Source organism: Pinus tabuliformis, chromosome 5_2 (genome assembly GCF_031772625.1).
Source record: "Pinus tabuliformis cultivar Carrire ecotype Pingquan chromosome 5_2, CPIR1, whole genome shotgun sequence".
Lineage (NCBI taxonomy): Eukaryota > Viridiplantae > Streptophyta > Pinopsida > Pinales > Pinaceae > Pinus > Pinus tabuliformis.
Window position 1 is genome coordinate 84,388,701 of NC_142306.1, and position 20,947 is coordinate 84,409,647.

Below are 20,947 nucleotides of genomic sequence, written 5' to 3' on the forward strand. Positions count from 1 at the left end.
CTCCTACAGTCATGCTTGTCAAGCAAATTCTGTTTGTCACAAATGGGTAAGGCACTGGAGCTGCGTGTTCTTAGCGCACCACAAGGGCACACTATCCCTAGTGGAGCCACTGTTATCACTGAAAATGCTGTTGTCAAAAATTTTTAGCATATCTAAAAGGCAGGGTGTTTTCGCAGCGCCTGAATTCTGTTTAGCAGTTTCGCAGCGCTACCTGTTTGCGTGGTTTCGTAGCGTGCTACGAAACTGGGGATTTGTTTGAATTCTCAGAGGAGACCCAAATGACAATTGCTAAAACACAAGAAGACCGAATTCATATGCTGGTATCTCATCAATATTACCAATTCTGAAGGTAAAATTTATCCTTATTCCATGTAGTAAAAAACCTAAAGGGTGCTACACACCCATGACCATAACAATGGGCAAGTTTCAACTAATTAAGAAGTCATGGCCAGCTATATCTGATATTGATATTGTAAACCCCAGCGAAAATGTAGGAAGGGGCATCTGGGTGTGAAGGGGCACATGGTCCACACCGACAAAAGAAAGTATTAGGAGGAGCGAGCACTTCAAAGTTTTTGGCCTCCATCACTCATAAAAGCTTACAAGCTGATTAGTGCAAGCATTCAGCAATGGCTAGATATGAAAATAACAGAGTTTTAACATGGAGTAGCACGTGAGTCATACACAGAGAAAACTTATAAGCAGGAGTGAACACTGAAGATTCTGTTGAACATCGCTCATCAAAGCAGCAATGGCCGGAGATGAAAACCAAGAGAGTTTTAATATGGAGTCTCAGGGATTAATTGCATTGGATGGCTCTGTCGATCTCAAAGGCAGGCCCGTTCTCAGGTCCAAAACTGGAAGATGGAAGGCTTGTTCCTTCGTCGTTGCCTATGAGGTCTTCGAAAGGATGGCTTATTATGGGATTGCCTCCAATTTGGTGATTTACCTGACAGATAAGTTGCATGAAGATACTGTGAGCTCGTCATCGAATGTCTCTAACTGGTCTGGTACAATCTGGATCACCCCTGTCATCGGCGCCTATATTGCAGATACTCACTGGGGACGCTATTGGACATTCACAGTGTTTTCATTCGTCTATATTGCGGGGATGGTAATTTTGACATTGGCGGTTTCATTGCAATCTCTGAGACCGCCAGAATGCACACCGGGCTCCAACTTCGGTCAGAAAGCTTCCAAGTTCCAGGACCGTGTGGGATTCTCTGTGGGTTATGCTATTCCCACGGTGGGATTGATTATATCTGTCATACTATTCTTAATAGGTACTCCATTTTACAGACACAAAGTTCAGAATGGGAATCCATTCGATCGCATGGCTCAAGTAATTGTTGCAGTAGTTCGTAAATGGAGAGTTAATGTGCCGTCGGATCCCACGGAACTTCATGAGGTTGACCCCAAAGCCTATGTTGCTAAAGGCAGATTCCCCATTGCTCATACTCCGGTTTTGAGGTTTTTGGACAAAGCAGCAACAAAGGATGGTCCAGTGTTAGAAAAAGCAGAGAAGGTTTGATAGATAATGGTACGCGGACATCAGTTTGTGAATTTACAGGTGCTACACTAATACTTTTGGCTACTAGATCGATGGCCGGCCAGTAGAGAAGAAGAGGGTGGGCCCACAATTGAATAGTGGAGATCACCGGATTCATATGGTTGATGCTGCAGAAAACACACCCAGTCCTAAGCGATTAATGCCAAGTGTCAAGTAGCTTTATAAAGAATTTGATTGCCATAAGGCAGCCATGGTTAGTGACACTGGGATAGAGATGTGGCGCAAAAGCTGGAATGATATTGATTGATGTCGTTAAAAGATGAGTGCACTAGTGAATGGCATCCGTGAAAGATTGAATGGCATCCCCTGGAGGCTGTAGAATTGAGGGAGGTTGACGGCAAGGTGGAGAAGATGGTTCTGTCGGTGTTTGGTTACGGTTCCATAATATGGAAGGCGGGTTTCCACTATGACAAACAACGAGTTGGTTTCATCAAAGGCTACCGTCGTCTTTTCCATCAAGGGAGCACAGACCATAGAGGAACCCCTGCCAATCCCGGCAGGACTGTTACACTCGAGCCTCACGATGGCCACATCAGTCGAGGCGTTGCTTACAGGGTTTCTGGACAGGAAGCTGAAGATATTGCTTTATCTTATCTAGAAGTGAGAGAGAAGGAATATGACCAAAAGGCCTACGTTGATTTCTATTTTGAAAAGGATTCAATAGAGCCAGCTATATCTGGAGTCCTTGTGTACATTGCATCAACAGACAAGAATTCGAATTAAAATTACCTGGACCCTGTACCATTGGAAATGATGGCTCATCAAATTGTTGGAGCTGTGAGTCCTTCCAGGCCTAACATTGAATATCTCTTTCAACTAGAGACAGCTCTACTTGAGATAGGTTGCAATGACAGTTACGTGACAGACCTCGCAAATGCAGTTAGGAAAGTATTAACATGCAAAGATGGAGATGCTACTTCAAATGGAGATGCAAAGTACTGAACTTCAGTGTGAACTTCAGCAATTTGTTGTCTTATTCGCGAGATTGGTTTAAAGGATATTTTGCCGAGCCTTTTGAGTTCTATAACATGCGCTGCCTCAATCTAGAATATCTCTGATGTTATTGTGGATCCATTGAGAGATAAAGTTGCTAGTGCCCACATTGCAGCTTTGATTTCTAGGTTCTATGCATAAAAAACAGAGTCCCTGTAGGAATTATATCCTCATCAAATCCTTCATCCAAAAGAAAATCAGTGACAATAGAGAATTAGGAGCACAAGGCTAAATTTTATACTATCGATGCTTTTGACTCTAAATGGGAGAAATTTCTAGATCCAGGGGAGTTCATTGTGATGGTTTCATTGGTTAAGAAAATTCGGAAACTTTACAACAAAAAGATGCAGCTGATTCTGACAGACAAGCCGAAGTTGATATATGTAGACCCAGTCAAATTGCAAAGGGTGAGATAGTTTGGTTTGATAATCCTAAGGAGCTTAATGTCCAAGTGTTGAATTCTTCCAACTTTAAGATCTGTACTTTGAAAAAGACCACCTCATTTGAAGATTTGAAGACAGCAAGGAATACTCCAGTGACTTTATGTTCCAGTTGGGATTTATGAAGCTTTTTATTGGTTTGATGCTAATCAAGTTGGCTGTGATATGTAATGATAGAAGCAAGCTTCATCTTCTTAAAACTATTTAGGTTCCTAATAGCTGTACAAATGTCTGAAGAGATCATGAATTTAAGCAGAAAACGCTTCAAAGATATATAGGTTCTGTTTTGACATCTACAGCAGTTTCGTAGCGCGCTACGAAACTGCTGTAGAATGCTGTTTTGTGGAAAAACAATGAATTTTGATGATGAGGTCAGTTAATGGTAAAAGAAGGTCTCAAACTCAGGCAGGGAGATCATACATGGGTTTCATAACAACTCAAACAGTGACAGGTGTAGGTCTTGAAGGGAAAATAAAATATTTTGTTTATTTTCATAAAGTTTTCTCAAAGGCAATTTATGACCGAGCTACTAGGGTATTGGTGGGGTTACCAGAATGTTCGGTTGATACACCTGTTGGTCCTTGAAGTATCCAGATCATATAGCATATGGTGATTATGCGTTGTTAATTGAAGGTTCAAAGAACTTGGAGTGTGGTCTTTAAATGATGAAGAGGAATGGAAGACAGGGGACCGTGGATATAGGATGATTAATTTTATCAATTAATAAGCTGTCTTACAGCTAGCATCCGAGACCAGCTTGCTCGGTGAATGCTCCCTTAACATATCTTAGCCATAATGGAAATCATACAGCTGTCCAGCATCCAAGAAAGCATCAAGCCTGCGAGGAGAAAAGAATTAGTGTTTTAGTTTGATTAGGGCTTTATGTAATTACAGCCCAGCATGTTTGTAATTAATGCATTAGTTAGTAGCATGTAGGAGTAGTTAATAGGGTTTTCGAGCTCCCTCTAGAAAGGGAGGAATGTATTCATATAAATAAAAAAAGTTAGAATGTAGAAAGGGTTGGATACTTTATAGAAAAACAGTGTTGTTTTGGGCCATTGTAAGACCTTTTTGACAGTAATAGTAAAACAGAGTTATTCTCTTCTCAAGATTCTCGAAGGATTGTCATGGTCAAATGTAGTGATGATGTGTTATACTTTATGTTATTTTATGGTTTTGTTGTATGCAATCACTCAGAATTCATAATTATATGCTCTGACTTCCTGTGTATACAGCAAGCTATGTGTTGGTGGAATATGTTTGACATGTAATGCTAAGAGCCTTGATTTCCATGAGGTCACTGTGTTTTCCTTGTTTACTTGATATTATAGACTCCATAGCCCAATGAGAGCCAGTTTGATGTGTTTCCAACCAGTTATGCTTTCATAAATGAATAAAGAGTTAGCCATCTAGTGTTTGAAGTATTTTATCAAGAATTGTGTGAGAGAGCCCTCTCTGATCAAAGAGGCTAATCTTTGGTCTAAAGATTGGTTGAAATAGTTACATGAAATCATGCTTGATTGCAGCCCTCAGTTGTGATTTTGTGATAACATTTTGGTGCGTCTGCCGGGAGCTTAAGATTGAATTTCTGAAGGTAGCAGGAGTTCAAATGATTTTCAAGGCTGCAAAACTACCTTGGCGACTCCATTGTTGAAGAATTCAAAGTTCATACATTCATGGTGATTCCACTGGAGCTATGAAAGACCCAGAAGCTGCCATTATTTGTTCAAGGTATGCATGCATAGATTTCTCAGGACTACATGGTTTCCCAAACCATTTTCCCAAGGATGTTTATTTTCTCAAGAATGGTCCAAAATTCAACGGTGAAGATTTGAGTTTAACTTTGGATCATATATCAGATTTTTGTGAATTTGCACAGCTTCTTAGAATTAAACATGAGGATGTTTGCATAAGGTTATTTTATGATTCATTCCAAGGGAAATGCAAACAGTGGGTTGAATGCTTGCCTGCCAAGTCCATTAAGTCATTGCCAGACTTTTGGCTTATGTTCTTGGAGGAATGGATAGATAGGTCAGAGGTGGAAGTAAACTCTCCTTCAGTTGAAGGTTTTAAACAGTGGAATGATGATCATAATAAAGAAGAAACAAATGAATCTTTTTCTTTGTCCCTGTCCTCATATCTGAAATCTTTTGACTGCAAGTCAGAGGATAAGATGAAATTTTTTGATGAATTTGCCAAAGACATTGAGAAAGAAATTGAAGGTTTAGAAGGACAAATTCAGGCATACAATTTTCATGATCATGATCATTATTCCCATAAATTTTTTATGACTGAACGCAAGGAGACTATGCTGGTTCCCCTCTCTTTTACGATTGAGGAACTGAACACTGTGGTTGAAGATCAGTTTGCACAGCTGGAAAGTGTCGTGGAAGGACAAGCTGATCATGTGTTCTGGGATCCTGTAGCTGATTATATGGAAGAGTTTTGCTCTCCAGTGTTTCAGTTTACCTATGAAGATCGGAGAGTACTTCAGTGGCAGCGGTCTTTACACTATCACATTAGTTCTGAAATCCGATACAGTCAGGGAAGATTTCAGTGGCAGCGGTCATTACACTGTCATATTGGTTCTGAATTCCGGGACAGGCAAAGAAATCAAATGTCAGACAAAGCAAATGATTGGCTGCATTGGAAGTTTCATATTGATTGAGCTGAGGGAAGTTTGAATGGTTAGGGTAGGTAGGTAGATAAATTGCAAATAAGCTCAAGGTTAGCTGAGCATTTATTTTTCAGTAGCATTAGTTTCTTTCTCCTACAGTCATGCTTGTCAAGCAAATTTCTGTTTGTCACAAATGGGTAAGGCACTAGAGCTGCGTGTTCTTAGCGCACCACAAGGGCACACTATCCCTAGTGGAGCCACTGTTATCACTGAAAATGTTGTTGTCAAAAATTTTAGCATATCTAAAAGGCAGGGTGTTTTCGCAGCGCCTGAATTCTGTTTAGCAGTTTCGCAGCGCTACCTGTTTGCGTGGTTTCGTAGCGTGCTACGAAACTGGGGATTTGTTTGAATTCTCAGAGGAGACCCAAATGACAATTGCTAAAACACAAGAAGACCGAATTCATATGCTGGTATTCTCATCAATATTACCAATTCTGAAGGTAAAATTTATCCTTATTCCATGTAGTAAAAAACCTAAAGGGTGCTACACACCCATGACCATAACAATGGGCAAGTTTCAACTAATTAAGAAGTCATGGCCAGCTATATCTGATATTGATATTGTAAACCCCAGCGAAAATGTAGGAAGGGGCATCTGGGTGTGAAGGGGCACATGGTCCACACCGACAAAAGAAAGTATTAGGAGGAGCGAGCACTTCAAAGTTTTTGGCCTCCATCACTCATAAAAGCTTACAAGCTGATTAGTGCAAGCATTCAGCAATGGCTAGATATGAAAATAACAGAGTTTTAACATGGAGTAGCACGTGAGTCATACACAGAGAAAACTTATAAGCAGGAGTGAACACTGAAGATTCTGTTGAACATCGCTCATCAAAGCAGCAATGGCCGGAGATGAAAACCAAGAGAGTTTTAATATGGAGTCTCAGGGATTAATTGCATTGGATGGCTCTGTCGATCTCAAAGGCAGGCCCGTTCTCAGGTCCAAAACTGGAAGATGGAAGGCTTGTTCCTTCGTCGTTGCCTATGAGGTCTTCGAAAGGATGGCTTATTATGGGATTGCCTCCAATTTGGTGATTTACCTGACAGATAAGTTGCATGAAGATACTGTGAGCTCGTCATCGAATGTCTCTAACTGGTCTGGTACAATCTGGATCACCCCTGTCATCGGCGCCTATATTGCAGATACTCACTGGGACGCTATTGGACATTCACAGTGTTTTCATTCGTCTATATTGCGGGGATGGTAATTTTGACATTGGCGGTTTCATTGCAATCTCTGAGACCGCCAGAATGCACACCGGGCTCCAACTTCGGTCAGAAAGCTTCCAAGTTCCAGGACCGTGTGGGATTCTCTGTGGGTTATGCTATTCCCACGGTGGGATTGATTATATCTGTCATACTATTCTTAATAGGTACTCCATTTTACAGACACAAAGTTCAGAATGGGAATCCATTCGATCGCATGGCTCAAGTAATTGTTGCAGTAGTTCGTAAATGGAGAGTTAATGTGCCGTCGGATCCCACGGAACTTCATGAGGTTGACCCCAAAGCCTATGTTGCTAAAGGCAGATTCCCCATTGCTCATACTCCGGTTTTGAGGTTTTTGGACAAAGCAGCAACAAAGGATGGTCCAGTGTTAGAAAAAGCAGAGAAGGTTTGATAGATAATGGTACGCGGACATCAGTTTGTGAATTTACAGGTGCTACACTAATACTTTTGGCTACTAGATCGATGGCCGGCCAGTAGAGAAGAAGAGGGTGGGCCCACAATTGAATAGTGGAGATCACCGGATTCATATGGTTGATGCTGCAGAAAACACACCCAGTCCTAAGCGATTAATGCCAAGTGTCAAGTAGCTTTATAAAGAATTTGATTGCCATAAGGCAGCCATGGTTAGTGACACTGGGATAGAGATGTGGCGCAAAAGCTGGAATGATATTGATTGATGTCGTTAAAAGATGAGTGCACTAGTGAATGGCATCCGTGAAAGATTGAATGGCATCCCCTGGAGGCTGTAGAATTGAGGGAGGTTGACGGCAAGGTGGAGAAGATGGTTCTGTCGGTGTTTGGTTACGGTTCCATAATATGGAAGGCGGGTTTCCACTATGACAAACAACGAGTTGGTTTCATCAAAGGCTACCGTCGTCTTTTCCATCAAGGGAGCACAGACCATAGAGGAACCCCTGCCAATCCCGCAGGACTGTTACACTCGAGCCTCACGATGGCCACATCAGTCGAGGCGTTGCTTACAGGGTTTCTGGACAGGAAGCTGAAGATATTGCTTTATCTTATCTAGAAGTGAGAGAGAAGGAATATGACCAAAAGGCCTACGTTGATTTCTATTTTGAAAAGGATTCAATAGAGCCAGCTATATCTGGAGTCCTTGTGTACATTGCATCAACAGACAAGAATTCGAATTAAAATTACCTGGACCCTGTACCATTGGAAATGATGGCTCATCAAATTGTTGGAGCTGTGAGTCCTTCCAGGCCTAACATTGAATATCTCTTTCAACTAGAGACAGCTCTACTTGAGATAGGTTGCAATGACAGTTACGTGACAGACCTCGCAAATGCAGTTAGGAAAGTATTAACATGCAAAGATGGAGATGCTACTTCAAATGGAGATGCAAAGTACTGAACTTCAGTGTGAACTTCAGCAATTTGTTGTCTTATTCGCGAGATTGGTTTAAAGGATATTTTGCCGAGCCTTTTGAGTTCTATAACATGCGCTGCCTCAATCTAGAATATCTCTGATGTTATTGTGGATCCATTGAGAGATAAAGTTGCTAGTGCCCACATTGCAGCTTTGATTTCTAGGTTCTATGCATAAAAAACAGAGTCCCTGTAGGAATTATATCCTCATCAAATCCTTCATCCAAAAGAAAATCAGTGACAATAGAGAATTAGGAGCACAAGGCTAAATTTTATACTATCGATGCTTTTGACTCTAAATGGGAGAAATTTCTAGATCCAGGGGAGTTCATTGTGATGGTTTCATTGGTTAAGAAAATTCGGAAACTTTACAACAAAAAGATGCAGCTGATTCTGACAGACAAGCCGAAGTTGATATATGTAGACCCAGTCAAATTGCAAAGGGTGAGATAGTTTGGTTTGATAATCCTAAGGAGCTTAATGTCCAAGTGTTGAATTCTTCCAACTTTAAGATCTGTACTTTGAAAAAGACCACCTCATTTGAAGATTTGAAGACAGCAAGGAATACTCCAGTGACTTTATGTTCCAGTTGGGATTTATGAAGCTTTTTATTGGTTTGATGCTAATCAAGTTGGCTGTGATATGTAATGATAGAAGCAAGCTTCATCTTCTTAAAACTATTTAGGTTCCTAATAGCTGTACAAATGTCTGAAGAGATCATGAATTTAAGCAGAAAACGCTTCAAAGATATATAGGTTCTGTTTTGACATCTACAGCAGTTTCGTAGCGCGCTACGAAACTGCTGTAGAATGCTGTTTTGTGGAAAAACAATGAATTTTGATGATGAGGTCAGTTAATGGTAAAAGAAGGTCTCAAACTCAGGCAGGGAGATCATACATGGGTTTCATAACAACTCAAACAGTGACAGGTGTAGGTCTTGAAGGGAAAATAAAATATTTTGTTTATTTTCATAAAGTTTTCTCAAAGGCAATTTATGACCGAGCTACTAGGGTATTGGTGGGGTTACCAGAATGTTCGGTTGATACACCTGTTGGTCCTTGAAGTATCCAGATCATATAGCATATGGTGATTATGCGTTGTTAATTGAAGGTTCAAAGAACTTGGAGTGTGGTCTTTAAATGATGAAGAGGAATGGAAGACAGGGGACCGTGGATATAGGATGATTAATTTTATCAATTAATAAGCTGTCTTACAGCTAGCATCCGAGACCAGCTTGCTCGGTGAATGCTCCCTTAACATATCTTAGCCATAATGGAAATCATACAGCTGTCCAGCATCCAAGAAAGCATCAAGCCTGCGAGGAGAAAAGAATTAGTGTTTTAGTTTGATTAGGGCTTTATGTAATTACAGCCCAGCATGTTTGTAATTAATGCATTAGTTAGTAGCATGTAGGAGTAGTTAATAGGTTTTCGAGCTCCCTCTAGAAAGGGAGGAATGTATTCATATAAATAAAAAAGTTAGAATGTAGAAAGGGTTGGATACTTTATAGAAAAACAGTGTTGTTTTGGGCCATTGTAAGACCTTTTTGACAGTAATAGTAAAACAGAGTTATTCTCTTCTCAAGATTCTCGAAGGATTGTCATGGTCAAATGTAGTGATGATGTGTTATACTTTATGTTATTTTATGGTTTTGTTGTATGCAATCACTCAGAATTCATAATTATATGCTCTGACTTCCTGTGTATACAGCAAGCTATGTGTTGGTGGAATATGTTTGACATGTAATGCTAAGAGCCTTGATTTCCATGAGGTCACTGTGTTTTCCTTGTTTACTTGATATTATAGACTCCATAGCCCAATGAGAGCCAGTTTGATGTGTTTCCAACCAGTTATGCTTTCATAAATGAATAAAGAGTTAGCCATCTAGTGTTTGAAGTATTTTATCAAGAATTGTGAGAGAGCCCTCTCTGATCAAAGAGGCTAATCTTTGGTCTAAAGATTGGTTGAAATAGTTACATGAAATCATGCTTGATTGCAGCCCTCAGTTGTGATTTTGTGATAACATTTTGGTGCGTCTGCCGGGAGCTTAAGATTGAATTTCTGAAGGTAGCAGGAGTTCAAATGATTTTCAAGGCTGCAAAACTACCTTGGCGACTCCATTGTTGAAGAATTCAAAGTTCATACATTCATGGTGATTCCACTGGAGCTATGAAAGACCCAGAAGCTGCCATTATTTGTTCAAGGTATGCATGCATAGATTTCTCAGGACTACATGGTTTCCCAAACCATTTTCCCAAGGATGTTTATTTTCTCAAGAATGGTCCAAAATTCAACGGTGAAGATTTGAGTTTAACTTTGGATCATATATCAGATTTTTGTGAATTTGCACAGCTTCTTAGAATTAAACATGAGGATGTTTGCATAAGGTTATTTTATGATTCATTCCAAGGAAATGCAAACAGTGGGTTGAATGCTTGCCTGCCAAGTCCATTAAGTCATTGCCAGACTTTTGGCTTATGTTCTTGGAGGAATGGATAGATAGGTCAGAGGTGGAAGTAAACTCTCCTTCAGTTGAAGGTTTTAAACAGTGGAATGATGATCATAATAAAGAAGAAACAAATGAATCTTTTTCTTTGTCCCTGTCCTCATATCTGAAATCTTTTGACTGCAAGTCAGAGGATAAGATGAAATTTTTTGATGAATTTGCCAAAGACATTGAGAAAGAAATTGAAGGTTTAGAAGGACAAATTCAGGCATACAATTTTCATGATCATGATCATTATTCCCATAAATTTTTTATGACTGAACGCAAGGAGACTATGCTGGTTCCCCTCTCTTTTACGATTGAGGAACTGAACACTGTGGTTGAAGATCAGTTTGCACAGCTGGAAAGTGTCGTGGAAGGACAAGCTGATCATGTGTTCTGGGATCCTGTAGCTGATTATATGGAAGAGTTTTGCTCTCCAGTGTTTCAGTTTACCTATGAAGATCGGAGAGTACTTCAGTGGCAGCGGTCTTTACACTATCACATTAGTTCTGAAATCCGATACAGTCAGGGAAGATTTCAGTGGCAGCGGTCATTACACTGTCATATTGGTTCTGAATTCCGGGACAGGCAAAGAAATCAAATGTCAGACAAAGCAAATGATTGGCTGCATTGGAAGTTTCATATTGATTGAGCTGAGGGAAGTTTGAATGGTTAGGGTAGGTAGGTAGGTAAATTGCAAATAAGCTCAAGGTTAGCTGAGCATTTATTTTTCAGTAGCATTAGTTTCTTTCTCCTACAGTCATGCTTGTCAAGCAAATTTCTGTTTGTCACAAATGGGTAAGGCACTGGAGCTGCGTGTTCTTAGCGCACCACAAGGGCACACTATCCCTAGTGGAGCCACTGTTATCACTGAAAATGCTGTTGTCAAAAATTTTTAGCATATCTAAAAGGCAGGGTGTTTTCGCAGCGCCTGAATTCTGTTTAGCAGTTTCGCAGCGCTACCTGTTTGCGTGGTTTCGTAGCGTGCTACGAAACTGGGGATTTGTTTGAATTCTCAGAGGAGACCCAAATGACAATTGCTAAAACACAAGAAGAACGAATTCATATGCTGGTATTCTCATCATATTACCAATTCTGAAGGTAAAATTTATCCTTATTCCATGTAGTAAAAAACCTAAAGGGTGCTACACACCCATGACCATAACAATGGGCAAGTTTCAACTAATTAAGAAGTCATGGCCAGCTATATCTGATATTGATATTGTAAACCCCAGCGAAAATGTAGGAAGGGGCATCTGGGTGTGAAGGGGCACATGGTCCACACCGACAAAAGAAAGTATTAGGAGGAGCGAGCACTTCAAAGTTTTTGGCCTCCATCACTCATAAAAGCTTACAAGCTGATTAGTGCAAGCATTCAGCAATGGCTAGATATGAAAATAACAGAGTTTTAACATGGAGTAGCACGTGAGTCATACACAGAGAAAACTTATAAGCAGGAGTGAACACTGAAGATTCTGTTGAACATCGCTCATCAAAGCAGCAATGGCCGGAGATGAAAACCAAGAGAGTTTTAATATGGAGTCTCAGGGATTAATTGCATTGGATGGCTCTGTCGATCTCAAAGGCAGGCCCGTTCTCAGGTCCAAAACTGGAAGATGGAAGGCTTGTTCCTTCGTCGTTGCCTATGAGGTCTTCGAAAGGATGGCTTATTATGGGATTGCCTCCAATTTGGTGATTTACCTGACAGATAAGTTGCATGAAGATACTGTGAGCTCGTCATCGAATGTCTCTAACTGGTCTGGTACAATCTGGATCACCCTGTCATCGGCGCCTATATTGCAGATACTCACTGGGGACGCTATTGGACATTCACAGTGTTTTCATTCGTCTATATTGCGGGGATGGTAATTTTGACATTGGCGGTTTCATTGCAATCTCTGAGACCGCCAGAATGCACACCGGGCTCCAACTTCGGTCAGAAAGCTTCCAAGTTCCAGGACCGTGTGGGATTCTCTGTGGGTTATGCTATTCCCACGGTGGGATTGATTATATCTGTCATACTATTCTTAATAGGTACTCCATTTTACAGACACAAAGTTCAGAATGGGAATCCATTCAATCGCATGGCTCAAGTAATTGTTGCAGTAGTTCGTAAATGGAGAGTTAATGTGCCGTCGGATCCCACGGAACTTCATGAGGTTGACCCCAAAGCCTATGTTGCTAAAGGCAGATTCCCCATTGCTCATACTCCGGTTTTGAGGTTTTTGGACAAAGCAGCAACAAAGGATGGTCCAGTGTTAGAAAAAGCAGAGAAGGTTTGATAGATAATGGTACGCGGACATCAGTTTGTGAATTTACAGGTGCTACACTAATACTTTTGGCTACTAGATCGATGGCCGGCCAGTAGAGAAGAAGAGGGTGGGCCCACAATTGAATAGTGGAGATCACCGGATTCATATGGTTGATGCTGCAGAAAACACACCCAGTCCTAAGCGATTAATGCCAAGTGTCAAGTAGCTTTATAAAGAATTTGATTGCCATAAGGCAGCCATGGTTAGTGACACTGGGATAGAGATGTGGCGCAAAAGCTGGAATGATATTGATTGATGTCGTTAAAAGATGAGTGCACTAGTGAATGGCATCCGTGAAAGATTGAATGGCATCCCCTGGAGGCTGTAGAATTGAGGGAGGTTGACGGCAAGGTGGAGAAGATGGTTCTGTCGGTGTTTGGTTACGGTTCCATAATATGGAAGGCGGGTTTCCACTATGACAAACAACGAGTTGGTTTCATCAAAGGCTACCGTCGTCTTTTCCATCAAGGGATCACAGACCATAGAGGAACCCCTGCCAATCCCGGCAGGACTGTTACACTCGAGCCTCACGATGGCCACATCAGTCGAGGCGTTGCTTACAGGGTTTCTGGACAGGAAGCTGAAGATATTGCTTTATCTTATCTAGAAGTGAGAGAGAAGGAATATGACCAAAAGGCCTACGTTGATTTCTATTTTGAAAAGGATTCAATAGAGCCAGCTATATCTGGAGTCCTTGTGTACATTGCATCAACAGACAAGAATTCGAATTAAAATTACCTGGACCCTGTACCATTGGAAATGATGGCTCATCAAATTGTTGGAGCTGTGAGTCCTTCCAGGCCTAACATTGAATATCTCTTTCAACTAGAGACAGCTCTACTTGAGATAGGTTGCAATGACAGTTACGTGACAGACCTCGCAAATGCAGTTAGGAAAGTATTAACATGCAAAGATGGAGATGCTACTTCAAATGGAGATGCAAAGTACTGAACTTCAGTGTGAACTTCAGCAATTTGTTGTCTTATTCGCGAGATTGGTTTAAAGGATATTTTGCCGAGCCTTTTGAGTTCTATAACATGCGCTGCCTCAATCTAGAATATCTCTGATGTTATTGTGGATCCATTGAGAGATAAAGTTGCTAGTGCCCACATTGCAGCTTTGATTTCTAGGTTCTATGCATAAAAAACAGAGTCCCTGTAGGAATTATATCCTCATCAAATCCTTCATCCAAAAGAAAATCAGTGACAATAGAGAATTAGGAGCACAAGGCTAAATTTTATACTATCGATGCTTTTGACTCTAAATGGGAGAAATTTCTAGATCCAGGGGAGTTCATTGTGATGGTTTCATTGGTTAAGAAAATTCGGAAACTTTACAACAAAAAGATGCAGCTGATTCTGACAGACAAGCCGAAGTTGATATATGTAGACCCAGTCAAATTGCAAAGGGTGAGATAGTTTGGTTTGATAATCCTAAGGAGCTTAATGTCCAAGTGTTGAATTCTTCCAACTTTAAGATCTGTACTTTGAAAAAGACCACCTCATTTGAAGATTTGAAGACAGCAAGGAATACTCCAGTGACTTTATGTTCCAGTTGGGATTTATGAAGCTTTTTATTGGTTTGATGCTAATCAAGTTGGCTGTGATATGTAATGATAGAAGCAAGCTTCATCTTCTTAAAACTATTTAGGTTCCTAATAGCTGTACAAATGTCTGAAGAGATCATGAATTTAAGCAGAAAACGCTTCAAAGATATATAGGTTCTGTTTTGACATCTACAGCAGTTTCGTAGCGCGCTACGAAACTGCTGTAGAATGCTGTTTTGTGGAAAAACAATGAATTTTGATGATGAGGTCAGTTAATGGTAAAAGAAGGTCTCAAACTCAGGCAGGGAGATCATACATGGGTTTCATAACAACTCAAACAGTGACAGGTGTAGGTCTTGAAGGGAAAATAAAATATTTTGTTTATTTTCATAAAGTTTTCTCAAAGGCAATTTATGACCGAGCTACTAGGGTATTGGTGGGGTTACCAGAATGTTCGGTTGATACACCTGTTGGTCCTTGAAGTATCCAGATCATATAGCATATGGTGATTATGCGTTGTTAATTGAAGGTTCAAAGAACTTGGAGTGTGGTCTTTAAATGATGAAGAGGAATGGAAGACAGGGGACCGTGGATATAGGATGATTAATTTTATCAATTAATAAGCTGTCTTACAGCTAGCATCCGAGACCAGCTTGCTCGGTGAATGCTCCCTTAACATATCTTAGCCATAATGGAAAATACAGCTGTCCAGCATCCAAGAAAGCATCAAGCCTGCGAGGAGAAAAGAATTAGTGTTTTAGTTTGATTAGGGCTTTATGTAATTACAGCCCAGCATGTTTGTAATTAATGCATTAGTTAGTAGCATGTAGGAGTAGTTAATAGGGTTTTCGAGCTCCCTCTAGAAAGGGAGGAATGTATTCATATAAATAAAAAAAGTTAGAATGTAGAAAGGGTTGGATACTTTATAGAAAAACAGTGTTGTTTTGGGCCATTGTAAGACCTTTTTGACAGTAATAGTAAAACAGAGTTATTCTCTTCTCAAGATTCTCGAAGGATTGTCATGGTCAAATGTAGTGATGATGTGTTATACTTTATGTTATTTTATGGTTTTGTTGTATGCAATCACTCAGAATTCATAATTATATGCTTTGACTTCCTGTGTATACAGCAAGCTATGTGTTGGTGGAATATGTTTGACATGTAATGCTAAGAGCCTTGATTTCCATGAGGTCACTGTGTTTTCCTTGTTTACTTGATATTATAGACTCCATAGCCCAATGAGAGCCAGTTTGATGTGTTTCCAACAGTTATGCTTTCATAAATGATAAAGAGTTAGCCATCTAGTGTTTGAAGTATTTTATCAAGAATTGTGAGAGAGCCCTCTCTGATCAAAGAGGCTAATCTTTGGTCTAAAGATTGGTTGAAATAGTTACATGAAATCATGCTTGATTGCAGCCCTCAGTTGTGATTTTGTGATAACATTTTGGTGCGTCTGCCGGGAGCTTAAGATTGAATTTCTGAAGGTAGCAGGAGTTCAAATGATTTTCAAGGCTGCAAAACTACCTTGGCGACTCCATTGTTGAAGAATTCAAAGTTCATACATTCATGGTGATTCCACTGGAGCTATGAAAGACCCAGAAGCTGCCATTATTTGTTCAAGGTATGCATGCATAGATTTCTCAGGACTACATGGTTTCCCAAACCATTTTCCAAGGATGTTTATTTTCTCAAGAATGGTCCAAAATTCAACGGTGAAGATTTGAGTTTAACTTTGGATCATATATCAGATTTTTGTGAATTTGCACAGCTTCTTAGAATTAAACATGAGGATGTTTGCATAAGGTTATTTTATGATTCATTCCAAGGAGAAATGCAAAAAGGGTTGAATATGCCTGCCAAGTCCATTAAGTCAGCAGAGAATGTTCGGGAAATGGAAATCAGGTGTGAGTGTGAAGTATTAAGTCATCATCTTTTGGCTTCTTGGAGGAATGTTGAAGGTCAGAGGTTTAAACAGTGAGGTTTAAACAGTGGATGATGATCATAATAAAGAAGAAACAAATGAATCTTTTTCTTTGTCCCTGTCCTCATATCTGAAATCTTTTGACTGCAAGTCAGAGGATAAGATGAAATTTTTTGATGAATTTGCCAAAGACATTGAGAAAGAAATTGAAGGTTTAGAAGGACAAATTCAGGCATACAATTTTCATGATCATGATCATTATTCCCATAAATTTTTTATGACTGAACGCAAGGAGACTATGCTGGTTCCCCTCTCTTTTACGATTGAGGAACTGAACACTGTGGTTGAAGATCAGTTTGCACAGCTGGAAAGTGTCGTGGAAGGACAAGCTGATCATGTGTTCTGGGATCCTGTAGCTGATTATATGGAAGAGTTTTGCTCTCCAGTGTTTCAGTTTACCTATGAAGATCGGAGAGTACTTCAGTGGCAGCGGTCTTTACACTATCACATTAGTTCTGAAATCCGATACAGTCAGGGAAGATTTCAGTGGCAGCGGTCATTACACTGTCATATTGGTTCTGAATTCCGGGACAGGCAAAGAAATCAAATGTCAGACAAAGCAAATGATTGGCTGCATTGGAAGTTTCATATTGATTGAGCTGAGGGAAGTTTGAATGGTTAGGGTAGGTAGGTAGATAAATTGCAAATAAGCTCAAGGTTAGCTGAGCATTTATTTTTCAGTAGCATTAGTTTCTTTCTCCTACAGTCATGCTTGTCAAGCAAATTTCTGTTTGTCACAAATGGGTAAGGCACTAGAGCTGCGTGTTCTTAGCGCACCACAAGGGCACACTATCCCTAGTGGAGCCACTGTTATCACTGAAAATGTTGTTGTCAAAAATTTTTAGCATATCTAAAAGGCAGGGTGTTTTCGCAGCGCCTGAATTCTGTTTAGCAGTTTCGCAGCGCTACCTGTTTGCGTGGTTTCGTAGCGTGCTACGAAACTGGGGATTTGTTTGAATTCTCAGAGGAGACCCAAATGACAATTGCTAAAACACAAGAAGACCAAATTCATATGCTGGTATTCTCATCAATATTACCAATTCTGAAGGTAAAATTTATCCTTATTCCATGTAGTAAAAAACCTAAAGGGTGCTACACACCCATGACCATAACAATGGGCAAGTTTCAACTAATTAAGAAGTCATGGCCAGCTATATCTGATATTGATATTGTAAACCCCAGCGAAAATGTAGGAAGGGGCATCTGGGTGTGAAGGGGCACATGGTCCACACCGACAAAAGAAAGTATTAGAGAGCGAAGCACTTCAAAGTTTTTGGCCTCCATCACTCATAAAAGCTTACAAGCTGATTAGTGCAAGCATTCAGCAATGGCTAGATATGAAAATAACAGAGTTTTAACATGGAGTAGCACGTGAGTCATACACAGAGAAAACTTATAAGCAGGAGTGAACACTGAAGATTCTGTTGAACATCGCTCATCAAAGCAGCAATGGCCGGAGATGAAACCAAGAGAGTTTTAATATGGAGTCTCAGGGATTAATTGCATTGGATGGCTCTGTCGATCTCAAAGGCAGGCCCGTTCTCAGGTCCAAAACTGGAAGATGGAAGGCTTGTTCCTTCGTCGTTGCCTATGAGGTCTTCGAAAGGATGGCTTATTATGGGATTGCCTCCAATTTGGTGATTTACCTGACAGATAAGTTGCATGAAGATACTGTGAGCTCGTCATCGAATGTCTCTAACTGGTCTGGTACAATCTGGATCACCCCTGTCATCGGCGCCTATATTGCAGATACTCACTGGGGATGCTATTGGACATTCACAGTGTTTTCATTCGTCTATATTGCGGGGATGGTAATTTTGACATTGGCGGTTTCATTGCAATCTCTGAGACCGCCAGAATGCACACCGGGCTCCAACTTCGGTCAGAAAGCTTCCAAGTTCCAGGACCGTGTGGGATTCTCTGTGGGTTATGCTATTCCCACGGTGGGATTGATTATATCTGTCATACTATTCTTAATAGGTACTCCATTTTACAGACACAAAGTTCAGAATGGGAATCCATTCAATCGCATGGCTCAAGTAATTGTTGCAGTAGTTCGTAAATGGAGAGTTAATGTGCCGTCGGATCCCACGGAACTTCATGAGGTTGACCCCAAAGCCCATGTTGCTAAAGGCAGATTCCCCATTGCTCATACTCCGGTTTTGAGGTTTTTGGACAAAGCAGCAACAAAGGATGGTCCAGTGTTAGAAAAATCAGAGAAGGTTTGATAGATAATGGTACGCGGACATCAGTTTGTGAATTTACAGGTGCTACACTAATACTTTTGGCTACTAGATCGATGGCCGGCCAGTAGAGAAGAAGAGGGTGGGCCACAATTGAATAGTGGAGATCACCGGATTCATATGGTTGATGCTGCAGAAAACACACCCAGTCCTAAGCGATTAATGCCAAGTGTCAAGTAGCTTTATAAAGAATTTGATTGCCATAAGGCAGCCATGGTTAGTGACACTGGGATAGAGATGTGGCGCAAAAGCTGGAATGATATTGATTGATGTCGTTAAAAGATGAGTGCACTAGTGAATGGCATCCGTGAAAGATTGAATGGCATCCCCTGGAGGCTGTAGAATTGAGGGAGGTTGACGGCAAGGTGGAGAAGATGGTTCTGTCGGTGTTTGGTTACGGTTCCATAATATGGAAGGGGGTTCCACTATGACAAACAACGAGTTGGTTTCATCAAAGGCTACCGTCGTCTTTTCCATCAAGGGATCACAGACCATAGAGGAACCCCTGCCAATCCCGGCAGGACTGTTACACTCGAGCCTCACGATGGCCACATCAGTCGAGGCGTTGCTTACAGGGTTTCTGGACAGGAAGCTGAAGATATTGCTTTATCTTATCTAGAAGTGAGAGAGAAGGAATATGACCAAAAGGCCTACGTTGATTTCTATTTTGAAAAGGATTCAATAGAGCCAGCTATCTGGAGTCCTTGTGTACATTGCATCAACAGACAAGAATTCGAATTAAAATTACCTGGACCCTGTACCATTGGAAATGATGGCTCATCAAATTGTTGGAGCTGTGAGTCCTTCCAGGCCTAACATTGAATATCTCTTTCAACTAGAGACAGCTCTACTTGAGATAGGTTGCAATGACAGTTACGTGACAGACCTCGCAAATGCAGTTAGGAAAGTATTAACATGCAAAGATGGAGATGCTACTTCAAATGGAGATGCAAAGTACTGAACTTCAGTGTGAACTTCAGCAATTTGTTGTCTTATTCGCGAGATTGGTTTAAAGGATATTTTGCCGAGCCTTTTGAGTTCTATAACATGCGCTGCCTCAATCTAGAATATCTCTGATGTTATTGTGGATCCATTGAGAGATAAAGTTGCTAGTGCCCACATTGCAGCTTTGATTTCTAGGTTCTATGCATAAAAAACAGAGTCCCTGTAGGAATTATATCCTCATCAAATCCTTCATCCAAAAGAAAATCAGTGACAATAGAGAATTAGGAGCACAAGGCTAAATTTTATACTATCGATGCTTTTGACTCTAAATGGGAGAAATTTCTAGATCCAGGGGAGTTCATTGTGATGGTTTCATTGGTTAAGAAAATTCGGAAACTTTACAACAAAAAGATGCAGCTGATTCTGACAGACAAGCCGAAGTTGATATATGTAGACCCAGTCAAATTGCAAAGGGTGAGATAGTTTGGTTTGATAATCCTAAGGAGCTTAATGTCCAAGTGTTGAATTCTTCCAACTTTAAGATCTGTACTTTGAAAAAGACCACCTCATTTGAAGATTTGAAGACAGCAAGGAATACTCCAGTGACTTTATGTTCCAGTTGGGATTTATGAAGCTTTTTATTGGTTTGATGCTAATCAAGTTGGCTGTGATATGTAATGATAGAAGCAAGCTTCATCTTCTTAAAACTATTTAGGTTCCTAATAGCTGTACAAATGTCTGAAGAGATCATGAATTTAAGCAGAAAACGCTTCAAAGATATATAGGTTCTGTTTTGACATCTACAGCAGTTTCGTAGCGCGCTACGAAACTGCTGTAGAATGCTGTTTTGTGGAAAAACAATGAATTTTGATGATGAGGTCAGTTAATGGTAAAAGAAGGTCTCAAACTCAGGCAGGGAGATCATACATGGGTTTCATAACAACTCAAACAGTGACAGGTGTAGGTCTTGAAGGGAAAATAAAATATTTTGTTTATTTTCATAAAGTTTTCTCAAAGGCAATTTATGACCGAGCTACTAGGGTATTGGTGGGGTTACCAGAATGTTCGGTTGATACACCTGTTGGTCCTTGAAGTATCCAGATCATATAGCATATGGTGATTATGCGTTGTTAATTG

The 20,947-nt window shown here is 40.4% G+C and overlaps 8 pseudogenes; all 8 read left to right on the forward strand.

The window, feature by feature from the left end:
- Positions 1–751: 751 nt before the first annotated feature.
- On the forward strand, positions 752–1,531 carry LOC149157655 (protein NRT1/ PTR FAMILY 5.1 pseudogene; annotated as a pseudogene).
- A 390-nt stretch (positions 1,532–1,921) lies between these two features.
- LOC149157656 (gamma-glutamylcyclotransferase 2-3 pseudogene) lies at positions 1,922–2,512 on the forward strand (annotated as a pseudogene).
- A 4,010-nt stretch (positions 2,513–6,522) lies between these two features.
- On the forward strand, positions 6,523–7,301 carry LOC149157657 (protein NRT1/ PTR FAMILY 5.2 pseudogene; annotated as a pseudogene).
- Positions 7,302–7,691: 390 nt separating this feature from the next.
- Positions 7,692–8,281, forward strand: LOC149157658 (gamma-glutamylcyclotransferase 2-3 pseudogene; annotated as a pseudogene).
- Positions 8,282–12,286: 4,005 nt separating this feature from the next.
- Positions 12,287–13,065, forward strand: LOC149157659 (protein NRT1/ PTR FAMILY 5.2 pseudogene; annotated as a pseudogene).
- Positions 13,066–13,455: 390 nt separating this feature from the next.
- Positions 13,456–14,046, forward strand: LOC149157660 (gamma-glutamylcyclotransferase 2-3 pseudogene; annotated as a pseudogene).
- A 4,057-nt stretch (positions 14,047–18,103) lies between these two features.
- On the forward strand, positions 18,104–18,850 carry LOC149157661 (protein NRT1/ PTR FAMILY 5.1 pseudogene; annotated as a pseudogene).
- Positions 18,851–19,239: 389 nt separating this feature from the next.
- Positions 19,240–19,826, forward strand: LOC149157662 (gamma-glutamylcyclotransferase 2-3 pseudogene; annotated as a pseudogene).
- Positions 19,827–20,947: the final 1,121 nt, after the last annotated feature.